The sequence below is a fragment of the Myxine glutinosa genome, chromosome 7 (assembly GCF_964187855.1).
Source record: "Myxine glutinosa chromosome 7, kmMyxGlut1.1, whole genome shotgun sequence".
NCBI classification, from domain to species: Eukaryota; Metazoa; Chordata; class Myxini; order Myxiniformes; family Myxinidae; genus Myxine; species Myxine glutinosa.
Window position 1 is genome coordinate 67,321,405 of NC_136267.1, and position 22,459 is coordinate 67,343,863.

Below are 22,459 nucleotides of genomic sequence, written 5' to 3' on the forward strand. Positions count from 1 at the left end.
CACGAACTCTCCCTGTGCCCTGCACTCTGCTGCCTATTAATAGCGCTTGCGAGGACGGTCTCTGCCCGGGCCACGGACGCCAACGAGCTCCCTGCACATGTGCCGAGAACACCTCGAGGGACACGCCCGGAGAGCTGACCGGAGCGAACGGCGCCAAGGATGCGTTTGGAGTGCGTACTTTTCCTTCCTTCTTTTCCCCGCGTGAGTGAGTGGGCCCCCCTTGTCCGGGGATTAAGATAAGACCGATTAAGTATCTGCTCTGTGTCTCTTTATCCTGATCATTGTAAATGGTATAATAAACCTGTGTTCTTCCTTCCATTTGGTCGTTCACGTCATTTTCCACCATTGGCTTCGCACTGTACGAATAAGACCGCTCAATCGGGTTCAATAAGAATTAACGGCACGAGTCACGTGACACGCAAACCGCTCGGGCGTATCAGATCAGCGTGATTCGTGTGAGGTCCAGTCCCCGTTCTCATGGCGGCGTGTGTATCGAAGGTACTTAGGGAATCGACCAGATACACTTCCGCACGCTCGCTACGGGAGTGGAGGCTCGGCCTCGTGGACTCGAAGGCCCGAGAGGGAAAAGGGTTTAACCCCATTCTGTACGTCGACGGGCTCGAGATCCGCAACAATATATATATATATACATATACACACAAGTGTCGTCTGACACGCAAATGTCTGCCAAATAAATGCTGCACGACACTTGTTTCTAACAGGTCGTGCAGCATTTGCTGTTATGGGAGTCTTCCTGTGCCTTTCTACCTCATGAAGTTCCGGTTCGATTTTTATTTGACCAGCTTAGCATGGACACAAATAAACAACTTTGCAGTATGTCGTCCTGACGAGCCCATAATATGTGAAATCTGGAAACTCCGAAAAACTCCATGAAAGCCGGAAATGCAAATACGTGAAATCATAATTACTAGCCAAGGAAGGCTGCATGAAGCAATCATGAGAAGTTACGCACGATAAGCCCATTGCTGTTTCAAACCTTAACTGGTTTCCTTTACAGCTGACATTCGCACGCAGCACACATCTGAGAACTCCAATGCTGCACGCCATCTCAGCCACCAGTGGTTTAATCGCTTATTGTTTAGTCATCAGCGACAGAATCGTTGGAAATGCACACCATAGGCATCGAGGCTTCCAAGCATGTACCATTGTACCATGTGCAATGCCATTTCCAGTTAACATATAAATATTTGAAGACCAATCACATCTTTCACACATAATTGGAGGGAATAGCCAATCAGCTCTCGCCTGATTAATTAAACCAGGTGCCTAGGATTATAAATACAGACTTGGCATTTAAAATGGAATATTTTTTTTGTAGGGGTGAGCTTACTTTTCAAGATGTCTTAGAACCAAAAGTTCATTGGAATTATGTTGAAATTATTCTAGATTTTGTTAATGTGACCTTTAAAAGAAACAAAAACACATTTGACATTTCGAAACAAATAATTGATCCTTGAAAGTGATGTAAACTGATATCGAACTCAATTCATGGACAGTACCGTGTTAAACTTCTGTACGTTTTCCGAAGCATCTCTTTATTTTGCACATTAGCCAAAATTTTTTTTAACAAAAACAAAAGTTAAATTACGACTGGGATTACGGACAGTAAAATTACAGTTCAGTACTTCGTGTAACCCCCACGAACATTCAGGAGAGCATGTACACGTTGAGGCATGCTGTTCACGAGATTTGCCAAGGTTTGGACAGGAATCGCTTGCCATGCAGTGACAATAGTCTGCTGCAATTCACGCACAGAGGTCGGCTGCTGGTCCAATTGGTCGATTTGACGCGTTAATTCTGCCCACAAGTTCTCTATCGGATTCATATCCGGGGACATGGCAGGCCACTCCATATGCTCTACACCACGGTCAGCAAGAAAGTGTTGGATCATGCAAGCACGATGAGGCCGTGCATTGTCATTTTGGAAGACAAAGTTTCCTCGAAAGGCTGCACGAGCAAATGGAAGCAATGTTTCTTCCAGAATGGCCCTGTACTTGAACTGGTCCAGGTTTCCATTCAGAACAACCAGGTCAGTTTTGCCCCCTGCATGAAAAGCAGCCCAAACGGTCACCCCACCACCTCCAGCTTGGACTCTTGGCACTATACAATCTTTGTTGTCGGCTTCATGCACTTGTCTGCGCACTCGGACGTGGCCATCTTGACGATAGACCAGAAATCTAGACTCGTCACTGAAGATCACGTGATTCCAGTGTCCTGGCTGCCATTGACGGTGCTCTCTGGCCCACTGCAATCGGCGCTGGCGGTGTTGTCTGGTCAGGCGTGGCTTTCTCAGGGGACGCCTGGCACGATAGCCTGCTTGAACCAGTCGTTGGTTGACTAGCCTTCTGGATACAGGCACATTTGTCAGTTGCTGCCACTCAGCCCCAAGCCGATTAGCTGACTTGGTATGGCCATTGCGGACTAACTGGTGCAGCTGGCGATCATCCCTCCTTGTGGTTCTGCGGGGACGTCCTGGCCTCGGTATTGGAGTAGGGACACCCCTCTGAGCATTTCGTTTCAGGATCTTTGACACCTGACCTTGAGTGATGCCATACTGCCGAGCAATAGCACGCTGTTTCATGCCGTAATTTCGTAAAGCCACCACTCCATGACAAACAGCATTGTCGAGTTGACGGACCATCTCCAGAGGAAGTGGTAATAACTTTTGGAGACGTGCAGCAGTTGTTTTCCACTAATACAGAACGCAACAACCCTTGTATACCCGACTGTGTAGCCAATCATCAAATGCACCTGTCCGTACATTTTGCCACGCCACCTGTGATATAATCCTGTTGTTGACTTCTTGCTGCGACAGACAATCAGTGACATGGTTCTTTTAACAAATAAATCATCAAAGTGTAAAAGAAACTCACCAGATTGATATACTGAGTTAAGAAAGTAAACCCAAGTCAAGAAAAAAAAAATATTCCATATTAAATGCCAAGTCTGTATATTAACCGCCATGCACTTCTAGCCAAGGAAGGTTGCACGAAGCATCCCGGAAAAGCTATACTTAAATACAGATTCATTTTTTTCTTCCTTTTATAACAAGTGTTATCTCCTTAAGAGTTCATGGAAATCCCTTGAAAGTGCTTTTGGTTTCATGTTACAATGATTGCCTCCACCACCGGAGGTGGGCAGAGGTTATGTTTTCACTCCTGTCTGTCTATGAGCAGGATATCTCAAAAAGTTATGGACGGATTTGCACGACACTTGGTGGAGAGTTTGGGTATGTGACAAGGATGAAATCATTAGATTTTGGTGAAGATCTGGTTCAGGATATTAGAATTGTTTAAGTGATTCTTCACCATTGAGAGATTGACCCAAAATTATATAGAGCATAATATTTCAAAACATTGGGGACTGATTCAGCCCAAACTTGGTGGACATGTTGGGTGTGTGATAACGACAAATTGCTTCAATTTTGTGCTCTACCGAGTGCCGTTCCAGTTGATTTTTTATCATATCTTAATTAATAAATTTCCGACAGGACTCATCCTTTTTTGTACTCCACTGCCTTTTGCATTGGAACCCTCTCATTGGCCAGTCTCACCCCTTTGGCTGTCCCTTGCTGCACTGCTGGCTGTGCACTCACTCTCTGAGGTGCGTGGGGGTTGGGGTGTTCAGGGGAGGTGTGTCTCAATCTCTGGCTGAGTGACCGATGGCTGTGCAATATGGGCTATAAGAGTTTTGATGGTTCCGACTGAAAGAGAGCTTTGTGTGGCTGAACGTGCAGGCTGTGTCTCAGAGAGAGAGTGCGAAACACGATTGTTGCTCCTTATATAGGCAGCCCTCCCACCCCACGCCTGTGCGGGTCTTGCTTATGCGCTACACGTGTCCCGGATGTGTAAGGTAACACACATTTAAAAGCCCTGTTGCTAAAGTTTGCCCGAGAAGTTCTGTGGTACCACACGTAGAACAACCATTTGTAGAGTGTGATTAATGATATGAAAGTACAAAGGGGGTGATTTAAGGTAAAACATGGATGGGAGGCGGGAAAAACAGACAGACACAAGGATAAAGGGACAGGGAATCTAACTAGATATACTATTCTGGTCGATGCAAATCGGGATTTACAAACACTAATGCTGACACTCATTCGGATATAATTACTGAATAATTAACCCCTCATGCCCTTATGTTTCACACAACATCTTTACTCTATGCTGCTTTATATATATATAATTACGTGAATTGCTTAAGGGGTAAAGGGGGAATAGTTGAAAAAAGAGTTATTTCATCGTACATGTTCAGCATAAGCCTTTGTAATGAGTGTATAACAGGCAGGGTCAAGTTTGTTCTTGTAAAGATCGTTTCGCCTTCCCTTCCAAATGGTTCTTTCTAAGCCCCATTTCCCTGCCTTTGCATTGCATGTTGCTTTTCACCTTTGTTATCTGTCTTTATGTGTTTTCCTTAAATGAAAATGAGTGAGCACAGGATACACATGTCCACCACGATTGAGGTGGGCTTTACAATCTTATCATGGATCAGAGATTCCGAGAGGGTGGGGGTAATTCTCTCCTTGGAGAGTGGCCAATGGGCGCACTGTGAGCGGCTTCGGCCCCACCCCACAGGGAGTTAATAAAACACATGGCAGGCGGAAGCTTGCAGTCTTGCCTTCCGGTGGCCATCTCTTGCAGAGCCTTTTCCTGCTCATAACCACGTCTTGGACCAGTCTATTCCCACGGACCTGCTTTCTAAGGGACCTCCTGCTCTTTGCACCCAGGTTCGATTCCCATGGCGATCTTGTCCTGGAGCTCTCTCAGTCACAGTTTCCAGCTGTTTGTGGTATGGTGTGGAGCACCACCATGACAAAGCTGGGAGACCACTGAATGGATGGAGAACCTCAATGCTGCAGTCAGCACGTCTTGGTGCCAAGATCAGGTGTGGGCAAGTCTAGCTCTCCCCACCAGGTTATTTTGGGTCCTATCTCCTTGGTGCCAAGATCAGGTGTGGACAGATACCGCTCACCCCCACAAGGTTATCTTGTGTGCCATCTTCTCCTTCTAAATGTCCTCTTTCCCATGTGAGAGTGAGGCTTTTAAGATGATTTAAATAAGTCCGATGTTGGCATTGTGGGCAAAAGGATTAATCGATTAATCATTTATTAATTTCCTTTGCTGGTCCATGTTTCCCCTTCTGCCCTCCCCTACTCCTTCCCCCCCCCCCCCCCATATTTATAGCTTGTGTTACGGATTCGGCCCTAATTATTGTTGGTATTATTATTATTGTTGGTTTTCAGTAAGGGTTATTGTGGTTAAAAGGTTTAAAAGCGCTCCTGGTAAAATGTGGCCGCAAATTCGGATCGTGACCCGGAAGAAAAGGGAGCGAGGAAGAAGAGGCGGGAGGAGATCGTGAATATACGTTTTTGTTGAAGCTCCGGACCGAGCGGTCGAGCGTACAGTGCAAGTGAACCTTGCGTCCTTGAAAGGAAGTTCGTGTGATAGGAGATATCGCCGGAGTGCTGTGGAGCCTGCGTAGTCGGGTATCCTCATTGAGGTTCCGGAGTATCCTTGCCTCAAAGCCCCGGTTCGAGTGAAAGCCATCCGTCATTTTCGCCACGCGTGCAACCTACAGTGAACAGGTTTTTGTCATGTCGGCCGGGCATTATTCCCCGGTGGGTTGCCGGGGACGGCGGTGCAAGAAAATGGCTTTTGGGGATTATAAGGAGACTCGCTGATTGAACCGCAAACGTGTACGTCGGAGCGCGTCTTTGGGAGGTTCCCATTCCACCGCTATTGTGCGGGGTGTTGGACCACGTGACCTATGGGTTGCTTCGATCGACCACGCCTCAATTGATTGTGATCGGACATTGATCCAACGATCGCTGGAGCGAATCGACTTTGCCTTGGAGGGGTACAGGGACATTGGGGGAGTACTGTGAGTTGGGGTTAAAGGAATAGATAAGGTGGTACCAGCTTAAAAATAGTGATTGTAGGGCGAATTGCTATTATTATTTGTGTCGTGATTCCGGTGTGCTTTATAATGTATTATTGTTTGTTCATAACCCTTGGTGTGGTCTCATTATTGATTTGATTGATTTCAACCCAGGATAACATATCTTTCTGCCGGGGACCCTCTCGGGTTCGGAGGTTTACCGAGACCAGGGGATAAGGGAGGACCCCGTAACACTTTCAAATAAATTTGTTGTTAATGAGAACTGGTTTTGTGGTCACTGACGGGATTGAGGGATCCACAGCGTGGTAGATAAATCCATACTATGTGGGAAATTGGGAAGCAGCTGCCTTAATCAATCCCAAACTGTCCTGTGGCATTGCTTGGCCAAATTGGGGAGGGCAGCTTTGAGATGACACGTTGTTTTTAATCTACTAACTGGCACACAAATTATGGGCGGATATGGTGTCCTCTCCTCCCTGCCCGACGGCGTGTTGATGGTTCGAATCCCAGGACTGGAACACTGGCAGTCATAAGTGTGTGAATTGAACCTCGGTATGAATCCCTGAGAGCCCACTGTTTTTGAGGAGTGGAATTTTGACCTGAGGGGGAACAACGAGGCCCCCTGAAATCACATTTTAAATGAATTACATTTTAAATTCACTTTAAATTGGGGAAAAATTGGTGGTGGTGAACAAATGCTATGGAGAGAAACCATTGCTCTCCAATGAAGTAGGGGCATGGGAGTAATGCTACTGTGACCCCAGGGGAAATTGAGATAGAGAGCTCAGTGGGCGGCACAGAAGCGAACTCCCTCTCTCATAGTCCAACACCTTCTAGCAGCCCCATTAGAAACAGCATCAGGCAGCATCACCACAGCCGGACTTTGGCCAATAACTTGCGGCCATGATGGGCATGTTACAGAACACAGGGGCCAAAATCAGGCTTGTCAGGATAGGCAGGACAAAATGGGAGGCATGCAGGACAGAATGTCAGCCTACTTGGCCAATATGGGAGGCAAGTTGGAGCCTAATGGTGATGACAATGGAAGGACAGAGTGAAATAAAACAGCAGCGGAGATGAAGGAAAATAAAACGGCGACAGAGGAAATCAAATGTGTCGGAGATATAGCCCTCAGCAGGAAGGTTAGAGGGGATAGCGACAGAAGTGCCAGGATGTGCTGGGTCAATAAGGTGTGACGTGGATGTGGCCCTCCAGGTACAGGACTCTATGCTGGGAGAGCCAGAGAAGAGGTACGATGGAGAAGAGGTACGATCATCAGGTGAAGCTGGCAATTGCCATCACGCGGAACGTGGACACACCGAGTAATGGTGTCAATGGGAAGCGAATCAAGGTATTGCATGTCTAGACAGGGACTCTTCCTGGGAGGGTGGGTGTTCCTGAGTGTGTGTGGTGTGAGGTGTAGCCTGCACGTGAGCCACCTGTGCATGAGGGCGAGAGCAAGGTAAGTGTGGTGAGTATGGTGCATGTTGGTGTGAGTAGGATGGACGAGAAAGTGAAAAGAGGAACCCCACTTCGGGATTCACCATTAGCGACGGATTGGTTAGGGATAAAACCAGGGTGACTCCCCAGTGAGTTGAAGTCATGGTTTCGCTCGGGTTGAGCTGAGGGACAAGCCTGGGGATACGCATTATAGAGTATGCATCTGCACAGTGTCACAGAGTATAGTGACCAGGGTCACAGGTACCAGGCCTGGTCCTATTGGGTGGCTGAGGACATGGTGGGTGGCTGAGGACACATGTTGAGGACATGTTGGGTGCTAGGAGCACCAGACTGATGGTGGGAGCCAGTGAGGGTCCCACAGTTAGTTATGGAGCACGTGAGGATGCTCCAGGAGGGTCGCTAGGACTCGAGTGCCACAGAGCAGGCGTTAGGCTGCTAAACCAATTTGGAGCCACACTTCCCAGGCGGGAAAATGTGCTGGGGCACATAATTGAAAACTTTTGAGGCCGTGCCACGCCTTGAGGGATTTTGCAAACCATGCCCATTGCACTTTATATGCCCATTTTCACTCACCTCAAATTCATCACCTGGCATTTCCTGTAGATAGGAGGTTTTACATAACAACGTCCTTACTCTCTGCTGCTTTATGATGGACGCTCACTACCTCCTCAGTGCACATGTTACGTTCCACTTATCCATGACGTGTCCCTAGTACAGTTACAAATCTAACCTACTCGAGCAAACCAACCGTAGTATTCTTAACACATTCTAGTTAATCCTCCTTCTCCCCTTCACATAACAATATACATTGGAACAAGACATGTGGACAACCTATTAACTATGTTACCAAAAGTAAAGGGACAGTAAGGAAATATGTTAGTGGCATGGACAAGGAATCATCCATTTTCAAATTTGGTTTCCCTATTACTCAAGATTTCCACCAAATGTCGGTGAATCTCACGCTTAATATTTCGCCATTCTTCCTGACCCCAAGCGCAGGTTCAACGGTGGAGTAAATGCAGCTGTTTACTCCAGGTCTCGGGCAGCATTCCAACAATGTTCCAGCCTTGCTTGGTTGGATTTAAGTTATAGGTGGGAGAGTTTGAAGCGTGGCTCAGTGCTGACCATTGGATGTTTTCAACGTTGTTATCCTCAAATGCGAGCAGCATGGTAAAGGTGTACTGTCGTACTGGTAGATGGAAGAACCCTCATTACAGTGTTGTATCAAAGCTTCTACTGCAGGGCTCTCCACATTGTCCTAATAAGACACTTTCTGTTTCTCGATGTTAGAAGAAGTTCCTTGTCCATTTTGTGAGGCTTCCTGTAGAACTTTGGGTGTGTCGTCACAATACTTCTTGCAATAATACCGGGTTTTTGCCTTTGCGCTGCAATGCTGTGACAGCATTTTGATATTGTTTTATCGGATTTCAGCCTGGAATAATGTTATTTTATGGGTTGCATTTTAAAGACTGTGGGTTACCACAACTGCAAATCATTTGAACCGGATCATCTCTTGTAGAAAGAACCTAAACGCTGCCACAAAATGTCCTTAAGGGCTAATGCCGGTGAAATTAGCAAAATTCCTCTGAGCAACAATAGTTACCAGCTGGCTGAAGCCATGCATTTGGCAGCATCTCTTAGGGCATGATGGGATTGGCAAACGTCCAACAAGCCATCTTTTAGTTCACAGCATTTGTAATTCTGCACTGACAATGGAAGAGAGCAGTTTGAGAAAACTTAAATTTTCCAACCAAGTTCCTGCCTTCTGAATCAAATTCTGGCATTTATGAGCATGGTCGCAAAACAATTTCTTTCATTTACGTGAGGAAATGGTTTGGCAACACCAGGGATGAAATAGGAAGCGTTGTAGTTATTCATTATTCGAAGGTCATGCAGAATCTGCAGGAGGGCTGTCAGCTTTGGCATCCGGCCCAGGCAGGATCTGGCATGAAACGTTGCGCAGATCCAGTGCATGTAGTGTGTGTGTGTGTGTGTGAGTGTGTGTGTGTGTGTGTGTGTGTGTGTGACAATGGCATGCCACGGAGCTGACAACACGGAAGGGTATGAGGACAATGCCAACTTGGCATCGAATTTGATATTTAGAGGAGAGTGAGGTATTATGGACTCCCTTCGGACCTTCCTAATTCCAACCTGCCCTGGGCTGGATGGGCTACTTCTTTCAATGTCTTATTAATATGTAAGGTCGTATCCACATATCGCAGGAGCAAAAAGGAAATATCACGGAAATACAAAAATATATCAGCTACTACCACTACTACTACTAATGCCATGACTACTACTACTACATCTTTATTCGACCCCAACTTGTTGGTTCAGCTGAAGGAAAGTTTTTCATGCAGATCTTTCACAAGCCACCTGGCAAGGCCTGACTTTGACTGAAGATGGCAGGAATTTGTCATTTGTTCCAGAGTGCCGATGATAACTCGCCTATTCTTCGTGAAAGACACCGTGGGATCTTCAATGTTCACTGGTAGACAGTTCCCCCGGTTTAGCGTCCTATGAAAGTATGGCACACACATTGATGCCTCTCCCTGCATGTGAAAATCCAGGGTGACAGTTTATATCTGGGTCGAGATTCGTACCCAGGCTCAAAAGTAAAAGGCTAAAAAAACTCAAAAAGACAGCTCAAAAGTGAGTATGATTGGTCGAGATTCGTACCCAGGCTCAAAAGCAAAAGTCTCAAAAAGCCCAAGAAGGCAGCTCAAAAGTGAGTATGATTGGTCGTGATTCGTACCCAGGCTCAAAAGCAAAAGGCTCAAAAAACTCAAAAAGCCCAAAAGGGAGGCTCAAAAGTGAGTATGATTGGTCGTGATTCCAACCCAGGCTCAAAAGCAAAAGGCTCGAAAAAGCTCAAAAAAGCTCAAAAAGCCCAAAAGGGAGGCTCAAAAGTGAGTATATGATTGGTCAAGATACATACCCAGGCTCGAAAGCAAAAGGCTCGAAAAAGCTCAAGAAGCCCAAAAAGGAGGCTCAAAAGTGAGTATGATTGGTCGTGATTCGCACCCAGGCTCAAAAGCAAAGGCTCGAAAAGGCTCAAGAAGAGCAGAAGGCAGCTCAAAAGTGAGTATGATTGGTCGAGATTCGTTACCATTCGTACCCAGGTCCAATAAGGCAGCTCAAAAGTGAATATGATTGGTCGAGATTCGCACCCAGGCTCTAAATCAATAGGCATGAAAAAGCTCAAAAAAGCCCCAAAAGCCCAAAAAGGAGGTTCAAAAGTGAGTATGATTGGTCGAGATTCGTACGCAGGCTCAAAAGCAATAGGCTCGAAAAAGCTCAAGAAGCCCAAAAAGGCAGCTCAAAAGTGAGTATGATTGGTCGTGATTCGTACCCAGGCTCAAAAGCAAAAGGCTCAAAAAACTCAAAAAGCCCAAAAGGGAGGCTCAAAAGTGAGTATGATTGGTCGTGATTCGTACGCAGGCTCAAAAGCAATAGGCTCGAAAAGCTCAAAAAAGCTCAAAAAGCCCAAAAAGGATTCTCAAAAGTGAGTATATGATTGGTCGAGATTCGTACCCAGGCTCAAAAGCAAAAGGCTATAAAAGCTCAAAAAAGCCCAAAAAGGAGGCTCAAAAGAAAGTATGATTGGTCGTGATTCGTACCCAGGCTCAAAAGCAAAAGGCTCGAAAAAGCTCAAAAAAGCTCAAAAAGCCCAAAAAGGAGGCTCAAAAGTGAGTATGATTGGTCGTGATTCGCACCCAGGCTCAAAAGTGAGTATGATTGGTCGTGATTCCAACCCAGGCTCAAAAGCAAAAGGCTTGAAAAAGCTCAAAAAAGCTCAAAAAGCCCAAAAAGGAGGCTCAAAAGTGAGTATATGATTGGTCAAGATTCATACCCAGGCTCGAAAGCAAAAGGCTCGAAAAAGCTCAAAAAAGCTCAAAAAGCCCAAAAAGGAGGCTCAAAAGTAAGTATGATTGGTCGTGATTCGTACCCAGGCTCAAAAGCAAAAGGCTCGAAAAAGCTCAAAAAAGCCCAAAAAGGAGGCTCAAAAGTGAGTATATGATTGGTCAAGATTCATACCCAGGCTCGAAAGCAAAAGGCTCGAAAAAGCTCAAAAAAGCTCAAAAAGCCCAAAAAGGAAGCTCAAAAGTGAGTATGATTGGTCGTGATTCGCACCCAGGCTCAAAAGCAAAGGCTCGAAAAGGCTCAAGAAGAGCAGAAGGCAGCTCAAAAGTGAGTATGATTGGTCGAGATTCGTTACCATTCGTACCCAGGTCCAATAAGGCAGCTCAAAAGTGAATATGATTGGTCGAGATTCGCACCCAGGCTCTAAATCAATAGGCTCGAAAAAGCTCAAAAAAGCCCCAAAAGCCCAAAAAGGATGTTCAAAAGTGAGTATGATTGGTCGAGATTCGAACGCAGGCTCAAAAGCAATAGGCTCGAAAAAGCTCAAAAAAGTCCAAAAAGGAAGCTCAAAAACGAGTATGATTGGTCGTGATTCGCACCCAGGCTCGAAAGCAAAAGGCTCGAAAAAGCTCAAAAAAGCTCAAAAAGCCCAAAAAGGAGGCTCAAAAGTAAGTATGATTGGTCGTGATTCGTACCCAGGCTCAAAAGCAAAAGGCTCGAAAAAGCTCAAAAAAGCCCAAAAAGGAGGCTCAAAAGTGAGTATATGATTGGTCAAGATTCATACCCAGGCTCGAAAGCAAAAGGCTCGAAAAAGCTCAAAAAAGCTCAAAAAGCCCAAAAAGGAAGCTCAAAAGTGAGTATGATTGGTCGTGATTCGCACCCAGGCTCAAAAGCAAAGGCTCGAAAAGGCTCAAGAAGAGCAGAAGGCAGCTCAAAAGTGAGTATGATTGGTCGAGATTCGTTACCATTCGTACCCAGGTCCAATAAGGCAGCTCAAAAGTGAATATGATTGGTCGAGATTCGCACCCAGGCTCTAAATCAATAGGCTCGAAAAAGCTCAAAAAAGCCCCAAAAGCCCAAAAAGGATGTTCAAAAGTGAGTATGATTGGTCGAGATTCGAACGCAGGCTCAAAAGCAATAGGCTCGAAAAAGCTCAAAAAAGTCCAAAAAGGAAGCTCAAAAACGAGTATGATTGGTCGTGATTCGCACCCAGGCTCAAAAGCAAAAGGCTCGAAAAGGCTCAAGAAGAGCAGAAGGCAGCTCAAAAGTGAGTATGATTGGTCGAGATTCGTTACCATTCGTACCCAGGTCCAATAAGGCGGATCAAAAGTGAATATGATTGGTCGAGATTCGTTACCATTCGTACCCAGGTCCAATAAGGCGGATCAAAAGTGAATATGATTGGTCGAGATTCGTACGCAGGCTCAAAAGCAATAGGCTCGAAAAAGCTCAAAAAAGTCCAAAAAGGAAGCTCAAAAACGAGTATGATTATTATAGGACACAGTACTCCAAGTATTATTGCACAGTTATAAAAAAAAATTGAGTCCATTTCCCTTAAGTGTCCATTGTTACCCCATTACAGCAGTTGCTATTCTATAACAATGCAGCTGTTGTCCCACACTGGTGCAAGGTTATTAAATCTGTACAAGATATAGAAGTTAAGCTCAACCAGTCAAGATAAAGTCTTTTGAGCCTTATATTATTATAGCTATTACAGCATTACTCGTCAAGTGTCACTTGCACTCCAAATTGTATGAATGCCAGCCATACCATGTGGTTTGGGATCAAATACTTGAAGGAAGTGTCTGGTTTAGGGGTCGAGCGAAGTTGCATTTATGACGACACATTTTCCTTCCTTGCTTCAATCTTGCACCTTCACTTAGCTAATTATAAAACAGTTATGCAATTATTTGCTTATGTTAATAGCCCCCAATAAAACGAGCCATGAACTTAAGCAAGCAGCGATTCGACTAGCGCGACTCACCAAGTGTCTCCATGCGATACATTGGTTATTTACAACTGCAATTCCATATAAATTAAAGTTAACACTTCATGAAACGTCCATGGCAAGACGCACGCAAACACGTGTTCAGTTTACAGTTGTTTTTACACCTGCTCACATGTCGAGGCCGAAGATTACAGGAAGTTAAAGCAGAGCGAAACGTTACCCGATACATCGCGTCATAAATAGCCAAACTCGAACACGATTTGGAAAGTTTGCAAAAATTTTCGGGAATCGAATTGTCTGCGCAATTCAAATTCAAACTTGTGCACCAAAGGGCAACAGATGGATCTGATTGGTCACTCGGTCGTGAAACGTCACAACTTTGATGCTTACACACGTATATATATACAGTATATATATATATATATATATATGTGTGTGTGTGTGTGTGTTTGTGCGTGTGTGTGTGTGTGTGTGTGTGTATGGATATGTGTGTATGGATATGTGCGTATGTATATATGTGTATATGTGTTTGTGTGTGTGTGTGTGTGTGTGTGTGTGTGTGTGTGTGTGTGTGTGTGTGTGTGTGTGTGTGTGTGTGTATGTGTGATCTGTTTGTACGTTTGCAGTTTTCCCGGGACACACTGACTCTCGTTCCCACAATGAGAGCACCGGCCAAGGGCAGGCGTGGCTCGTTTTCCGCCACCGGTCATGCCTGACGTTAAGCCTTCTGCCGGTAATCACAGACCTTTTGCGGTAAACCCGAGTGGTGACACCCCCATTCCCCAAACCCACCCCTCCTCTTCCTCCTCCACCTTCCATTTTTTCCTCGTTATTATTTTGCCTCCCATCGCTCTCCTTTTCCTCTTCCCACCACGACTTTCCATTTCCACAACAAAACTCTCAGAGTTGTTGACCGATTAAATGACCCGGATAATAATTAAATTTCTACACGATATGGAGTCATATATTTATTACGTACACAGACAATGGAAAGGTTTTATTAACCTTTCCTACCCTGACTCCAATGAGTCCTATCTCTTTTCAATCATATTCCTCCTCTCTTCCCCTCCAAGATCGTCCCTTACTAATACTCTCTTCTCTCTTTCCTACCATCCTCAAATCTCTTCATCTTCTCAATTTTAATTTTCTCAATTGATTTACCAGAAAAAAGAATTTCTCCAGGAAATTGTAAATAATGACGACTGTGGGATGTGCATTGACTAAAAGTCAGCACAAGTACGAATAAGGTGAGGCGAATATACATTCAGCGAGAGCAATATGCACAGACTGCTTATAGTATTATTTAATTTGCTTGTTTCTTTCGCACTTGCAGGGACATGATGAATACAAGTCTGAATATGACTTGTGTGGATTTGAATCAGTCAATGAATAATTACTTATCGAACAACAACAATTAATGATATGTTTCTCCTTGGGGCTAACACACACACACACACACACACACACACACACACACACACACACACACACACACACACACACACACACACACACACACACACACACACACACACACACACACACACACGTATATACAGTATATGTATATAAAAATATACACACACACACACATATATACAGTATATGTATATAAAAATATACACACACACACACACACACACACATGTATATACAGTATATGTATATAAAAATATACACACACACACACATATACAGTATATGTATATAAAAATATACACACACACACACACACATATACAGTATATGTATATAAAAATATACACACACAAACACACACACACACACACACACATATATACAGTAAATGTATATAAAAATATACACACACACACACACATATACAATATATGTATATAAAAAATACACACACACACACACATATATACAGTATATGTATATAAAAATATACACACACACACATATACAGTATATGTATATAAAAATATACACACACACATATATACAGTATATGTATATACAAATATACACACACACACATACACCCATATACAGTATATGTATATAAAAATATACACACACATATATACAGTATATGTATATAAAAATATATACACACAGACACATATACAGCATATGTATATAAAAAATATTGTTGCGGATCTCGCTTTACGGCGCTCCCCTTACCGAGGGGGGTTTAATCCCCTCGTCTATTAAGCTGGCCGTCCGAGTCCTTGAAGATATCGCGCTCCTTTGCGGGGTTGAGATTGACCAGGGTGACTGGTCAATGGGTTCCCAGATACCTTCGCCAACCTCGCCGCAAAGCAGGGCACTACTTCTGCCCGAGCCACGGACAAGATGGAATTTTGCCGAGCGGTTTAGCAATCCGAAGCTCGAGCCGTTAGCAGAAAGACTAACCCGATTCTGAGCGGTTCCTATATCGTGCCACCGATATTCAATTGGGGACAGGACGCAAGTGATCGGATGAGAGGAAAACCCAAAGAATAAGAAGGGTGAAGGAAGAACAAACATGATTTATTAACTACACTAAAAGAGGAAACGAAAGGCAAGAATATACAAAAGAAGGAAATAAAAGGACATAGGGCAACCTTATACACTCTTATATAACATGCCCAGGACAATACAAACACACTTACACGAATGGGGTGTTGGTGGTGGGAAGGAAGAGAAGGGTCCAAGCAGATGGTTCCAGGCTCCGGGTCCGCCGCGAAGAATGGCAGGCAGCTGGTGTCGTTGGCGCGCGACCGGACCTTACATATGCGAGGGGCGGGGATGCTGCGTGCGTATAGCGTGCCGAACGCTCTCAAACCAAACGGCAGTTCATATCAAACGATGGTTCCAAGCGATCCTCTGCACAGTGTTCTTATCATCCGCCGTCTCTGCGCTGTTCTCTCAATCGCAACGGTCCCCTGCACAGTTCTTCATCAATGACCTCCCCTCGCACATCTCTTTAAGTTTGACTCCTTCTCTCTCCCTGGCGCATCTCCCTGAGAGGGCTAGGCGCTTGCGCTTTTATAACCCGCTTAGAAATCAAGCCGCCTTCATAGGGCTACGCCCATTAACGAGCTCAACTCACTGGTTGCTCGTGCCCTGGTTGGTCAGCGAGGGCTCACTGGCTCCACCCTCGACGGCTCGTGGGCGAGGCCACACCTCTTCCCGTGGCTCCGCCCCTTCTTTCCTCGAGCCGACCGCATGTTCAATGGAGTTTGGAGCAAGCGCTAAGGCAGCGACGACGGCAATAAGATTATGTGGCAGCATTGGGAAGGACAAGCCCCGCTTGTAGGTGTTACTGGCACTTTGGAGAGAGAGAGAGATTGGGGGTAATTGAAGGGGGCCTAGGTTATTTGATTAATGCAACGCAGATTCAACTATTTGGAACAGGTCCTTACCTGAAACACATACTAATGAAATAACTAAAGAAGAAGCCTATGGTGTCCTACGTGTTGTAATATGACCTAACTAGGGTGTGACCTTTGACCTTTACACCAAAAATGGGAGTATTTACAGGGGATTATCTTTAAGGGAATATTACAGATATTTACAAAGTGGAGGGTTCTAAAAACCACAACAATATGTATACACACACACACACACACACACACACACACACACACACACACACACACACACACACACACACACATCCAGTATATTTATATAAAAATATATACACACAAACACACACACACACACACACACACACACACACACACACACCCACACACACACACACACACATACAGTATATGTATATAAAAATATATACACACACACACATATATACAGCATATGTACATAAAAATATACACACACACACACACACACATATATACAGTATATGTATATAAAAATACACACACACACATATACAGTATATGCATATAAAAATATACACACACATATAGAGTATGTGTCTATAAACATACACACATACACACACACACACACGTATATATATATATATATATACAAATGCACACACCGGAACAGATCAAAGGTGATCTTTGCAGGTTTGCAGGTGCTGGAGATTAAACGAGGCCGTGCATGTCAGATTAGAGAAAGCCATTGAAAACTTCCTTTCTGCTGAGTTCATAACCTCTTGTCAACAGGCGCTCAAATCATGTCTGGCCACCGAGATGGACCTTGTCCAGGCAGCCTGTAGATGTTTGGGTTGGATATGCTTTAGTGGGCTACGACAAATCCCCTTTAATCATGGTATCACCTCACTGTGACACGGCCACACCCAGACAGACAGTCCTACATGAGCTTTCCATTTTCCTTTGTTGGCATTAAAAAAATAGGATTAATCATTTCATTTCAGCAGGGGTGTAAATTGATAGATATAAATTGTGAATATATAAAATTGAGAAAACGATGAGAATGGAGGATGACATTTTTAAAGAGAGAGAGAGAGGGGGGTTGGGGGGTAGGGGGAGGTAGGAAATGTGGAGTGGGGGAGTGAAGGGAAATATGTTTGGGAGAAGTCAGCGGAAGGAAGAGGTGGGTTGAGTTGTGCAGGTATGGAGCAAATGGTGGAGGTGAGGGTAAAGGGTCAAAAATGACAGCATATTCCATGTAATAAAAATTAGGCCACTAACAAATGGCAGAACAATTAAATATTGCCACTAATTGATCGTGTTCTTAATTGGGGAAAAGCGACACGAATGAGAACGAAAGAGAGATTTTTTTTCAAGCCTCATAGATTTATCATAAAATCAGAGAGAATGTTGAGTGGCAAACGGATATAAATAAACATGTGAATGAAAGAATCAAAAAATCCATTTGAAAACGTCTTGCTTCTACCAAGTAGCCTTATGGGACAAGGGTGTAGTGTCAGCACGGTGGTGCCAGCAACATCTCATGACCGGGTCGTGTGAGCAGTCACAATCATCGTGACAACATCTCTGCGTCACGTCTCATCAAAAATCTCGAAAGGTCTAAATATCAGACCGAAGATCTGCTCCTCTTGTGTGTGTTTCAGAGCCGGACCAAGGCAGATACTTCAGTATAAAATACCTCCAATAATAATCATAACAATCATCCTCAACATCTTCATCGTCATCAGCATCCTCGTCAGCCTCATTATCATCATCACATCATCAACATCCTCATCTACATCCTCATCATCATCATCATCCTCGTCATCCTAATCATCCTCATCGTCCTCATCATCCTCGTCATCCTCGTCATCCTCATCATCCTAATCATCCTTGTCGTCCTCATAATCATCATCCTCATCAACATCCTCATCTACATCCTCATCCTCATCATCCTCGTCATCATCCTCATCATCATCCTCATCAACATCCTCATCAACATCCTCATCATCAACTTCCTCATCATCGTCATTATCCTCATTATCAACATGCTCATCCTCATCACCATCCTCGGCATCCGCATCATCATCATCCTCAGCATCAACATCCTCATCACCATCCTCGGCATCCGCATCATCATCATCCTCCTCATCCTCATCACCATCCTCGGCATCCGCATCATCATCATCCTCAGCATCAACATCCTCATCAACATCCTCATCAATATGCTCATCCTCATCATCCTCCTCATCCTCATCACCATCCTCGGCATCTGCATCATCATCAGCATCCTCATCATCCTCATCATCCTCCTCATCAGCCTCCTCGTCATCCACATCCACATCCTCATCATCCTCCTCATCAACATCATCCTCAGCGTCAACATCCTCATTATCAACAGCCTCTTCAACATCCTCATCATCATAATCATCAATGTACCTTACTATAATGGCAACGCCTCAGTGCTGCCGAGCTATCCCTTGGTAAAGGTTACACTGGGTGGTTTGCAATTGTTTTACCAGCATCCACTGACCAGGAATTTGTAATTTGTTCAGAGTGCCGGCGATAACTCACCTATTCTTCACGAAGGACACCGTGGGCTATTTAACGTCCGCCAACTAATACCAGCAGATGGAACGCCCAGTTTAACGTCCATCCGAGGGATAACACATATTGACGAATCATCCTACTGTGAAACTCCGGGATGACAGTTTATAGCTGTGTTCGGATTCGAACCAAAGCTCGACAGCTTTAAGAGGTGAGTGTGCGTACCTTTTGGCCGTCCCGCCGGTCCACAAAGACCTCATTCATACAAAGGATGGGAATCCTCGAATCCTCCATTGAGAAGGCTGTCCCTGCTTTGACTGTTGAGCCCCAAAGACCATCTCTAAGTACATGGTAAATAGAATACGTGACTTTTGAAATGACGTATGAATGCTGAACGAAACGTTTTGCGCATGCGCTGTGTGTGTCTTTACGCTGAGTTTGGCTCGACGGGCACTTTTAAGCTACAGTTGCTCGTGCAAAATCTGAAATTTAAATCTTCTTTCAAATAAAATTTTCATCATTTAGACGAAAGACCGTCAATATCAAGATGGTTAACCACAATTGTTTTATTCCGAAATGGAACCATACTCACAGAACTATAGGAATTACGAGATATATCCGTGGAGGAAACTGCGAGGTGTTGATTTCCGATCATTTTCTGTTAACCACAGTGAATATACAGGAAGTGGACAAAAATGGAATCACTTTGGTAAATGAGGGACACCAAGCAATGGCTTCCACACAGGTGTTTACCAGGTGTTAATTAAGCAAACTAGTGAGGTACCCGTGCTACGCATGGGTGGGAGGCCAGAAGCAAACAGACAATGCAGAAACGGCGAATGCTAAAGCATGAAACCAATAAATTACACATTGCTGTAGCACCTTCAGTCGCACGTCAGGCATGGACAGCAAGTTCGTGAAGGACTTCCATGAAAAACGTACCGGTTCGCAAACAAACGGGTACGTTTGTTCCATACTCAGTCAATGGCGAATCTGCATATAGCGATCCACGAATTTCACGTTTAGAAAGTAGAAACCATCATGGCATTCCGTCATTCACTTGAACTCGATATCTCTTTTTTCATTCCAAACAGCATAACTCCAATCACAAATGAAATAACATTAATATAAAAAATAAACTTTTAACAACATTCGTGACATAAACAAATATTTAAATCCTGATGTGAAGTTCCGTACGGTTGGGTGAATACAATTACGAATTCAAAATCGTAATTCTATTCACTCAATTCCAATCATAAATTGATACTTTAACAAAATACTGTTTTGACGGTTGTATCGGGATATTATCAAACCCGCTCATTGCCGTCATCTGTCCACTTTCGCATTCGCGGCAGGTTCATAATTCTCATCAAAATCTAAACAGTATTTGTAGAATTTTAATAAAAGTCACATCACTGTTCATATCGGTAAATATGATTCCATTGTGTTTGGAAAAACTGGAAAATTGGAAAAACAATATAGCCTATTTTACTACAGGGGTCCCAGGATTACCCACCCAAAATATTGTTGCGATCGGATCAGCAGTTTTTGCGGTACCTTGGAACGGACGGACAGACAGACGGACATTTGGTGAATTATAGTAAGATAACGTCCCAGCATGCTTAGGGTCATGTATAGAAATGCTGCACAGGCAATGTAACAATAAAAACACTGTCCACAGAGCACGTGTGGTCGCCCAATGGTTTGATGAGCGTGACACTGATGTTATGCATACGTCATGGCCTTATCAGTCACCAGATCTGAACCCAATAAAGCATTTACAGAATATTCTGGAATTATGCCTGAAACAGCATTTTTCACCTCCATCAAACAGGTATGAACTGATTAACTTTCTCATGGAAGAATGGTGCAGCATCCCTCCTGCAGAATTCCAGACGCTGGTGGACCACCCACGTACAGGCCATACTTGGCTGCACGTAGTGGCCCAACGTCCTATTAAGGGACTTCACATTGATTTTCCATTTTGTTGTCCACCACCTGTATGTTAAAACACACACACACATGCTTCAACCTTTAGGAATAGATGCAAAATCCAAGATCATTTCTGTTGTTGCCCTGGAAACAAACAAACAAACCATATATTTACAACAGCCCTCGCAGCTCCCGTAGCTACCACCCCCACCCCTCACAACATGATTAATCGTAAATATAATCGTTTTAAACTTACTCTGTACATTCACAAGCTATATATATGTCCGTCCCATCGGTGTTCAGAAGCACGTAATCCACATACACAGTCAATTCACAGGTCGAGATCCGCCGGGGTTTAGTGTAACACACGCCCATCCGGCCAGGTCTTGCATCGGCCCACATGGTCGGGAGTTTGCAGTACGAGCAGGTCGTTTCGTTGTGCAGGGGCACAGTCCTTTCTCCCAGGTACTTTTCCAAGTATTTTCAACTTATTTCAGAAGCTTTGTGACCCATTCCATGTAACAATCCTTTTCGACACACAGTATACTTGATGCGCTTATGTATTTATTTATTTAGTTTTGACAGGGAAAGGTGTTTTCTGATCAGTGATGTGCATACATCCTTTAAGCATCCATTCCAAAAGGTGACGCTTAAAAATGAATCCTTAAATTATATCCCTAAAGTGTTAATTTGGCCAATTGGATTACACGCCGCTTTGAGATTGAAACTCGTGGAGCAAACCACACACTTCCATTTGAACCTTTTATGATTACACATTTTACATGACCTCTTGATACCTATATCCGCTCCGTGGATTTGTCCATATCATCCTCACTGTCGCAACTCGAGCATTATCTCCAACTCACCTGTTTGTCCGCACAGGTACATACGCTATCCAATTATGATAACTTGGCGCCAAAATAAGTCACAGTCAAAAGGTAGTCGCGTTAAACCAACAAAACAATAAGCCATGCATACTCCATCAGGTGAGACAAATACCTGAATAATGTCCCTTGAAGGTAATTATTTTACAAATGTAGAAAGGATGATCATTGCATGTTAACAGCATTTTTCCTTGCATCTCCATTTTTCCCTGTCTTTTTTCAGAACCACGGATTGATTTTAGATGGCGCTTGTAAAAGTGTGGAAGTGGATTTACAAACACCTTCCGAGGTTTGTTTCTCCACAACCACTTCCATAATGACCCCCATTATTCCCACCATCTTGACGGGTCATCCAGGGAGGATTTTTTGGAATTGGCATGCCTAACCTTCAACTGGAGGTGATTTGAGGAGGAATTTGCAATTTCTTCAGGGTGCCGGTGATAACTCGCTTACTCTACGCAGAGGACACTGACACGTCCACCAACTAATCACCAGTTTAATGTCCATCCCAGGGATGGCACACACATTGATGAATCAGCCTGCCTGTGAAACACCAGGATGACAGTTTATAGCTTGGTCTGGATTCAAACTCAAGCTAGACGGCT